Here is a 930-nt window from a genome sequence, read left to right as displayed (position 1 = left end):
TTTCCCTAGAAAGGCATGTCTCTGGGTCCAAAAGTGAACCATGAGTTTTGGAGGCAAGTCAGAACCCTTAGTCCATTTGGAAAGCAATGGCACAGAGGAAATTAACCCACAGTAGAAACAGTGAACATAAATGAAAAGGCCATGACCTTTTCTGACCTCTGACCATTGGATATCTCAATCATTTAACTGCTCTGTGTTGCTATAGTTCTGTTCTCTTAGACCAATGGCCCTCAAACTGGTGTGAGCATCAGAATTACCTGGGATGGGGGGCTTGTTAGAACATGGAATCCTGGGCCCTAGCCCTAGAGTTCTTGATGAGTATATCTGGGGAGGGGCTTGAGAATTTCTATTTCTGGGTACTGCTGATGCCTCACTTTGAGGACCACTGTCTTAGGAAACAAGGGAAAGTTCCATTTAATTCCAAATGTTTGGAAGTCCCTTTGAAAACTCTGGATAAAAAGGTGTTATTTAAACTGAGGGTGAAGCGGAGAAATTAAGCATTGCAATCTCAGAGCTGTTCATGTAGCATTTTGTGCTATGATTTACTCTTGATTATTAAGGGCTAATATGTGGAGGGATAAATTAAACTCTTGGGTGACATTTCAGTAGAAATTCTGTAAGTGTATAAATGACACAGAAAATATTATATTACTCACAAATATGCACATTTCAGCACTTTGCCTTGATTTCTTTTGCACTTCTATTTTGAGTACAAGCAACAGTGATAAAGAGCTCTCAAAATCTGACGATGAAAGGGAAATCAAAACACCCTTCACAAAGGTTTTCCGCTGAGTACAGTTTTGTTGGCAAAATGAAGATTGAGGCCAGGATTTACAGGCACCAAATACTAGTTTCTGATCCTCCGAGTTAGATGTCACAGTTTTGCCCACGACTGACTCAGCATCTAACTATTTTCCCACCAGCAAGAAG

General features: G+C 40.5%; 1 protein-coding gene across 2 annotated transcripts in view; it reads left to right on the top strand.

The window, feature by feature from the left end:
- The window catches only part of CYP39A1 (cytochrome P450 family 39 subfamily A member 1), a 79,678-nt gene that overhangs the window by 64,944 nt on the left and 13,804 nt on the right, over window positions 1–930 (top strand). The gene's annotated exons all lie outside the window — the stretch shown is intronic.

This window comes from Lipotes vexillifer, unplaced genomic scaffold (genome assembly GCF_000442215.2).
Source record: "Lipotes vexillifer unplaced genomic scaffold, Lipotes_vexillifer_v1.1 scaffold147, whole genome shotgun sequence".
NCBI classification, from domain to species: Eukaryota; Metazoa; Chordata; class Mammalia; order Artiodactyla; family Lipotidae; genus Lipotes; species Lipotes vexillifer.
This window is presented reverse-complemented; position numbering and strand designations above follow the sequence as displayed.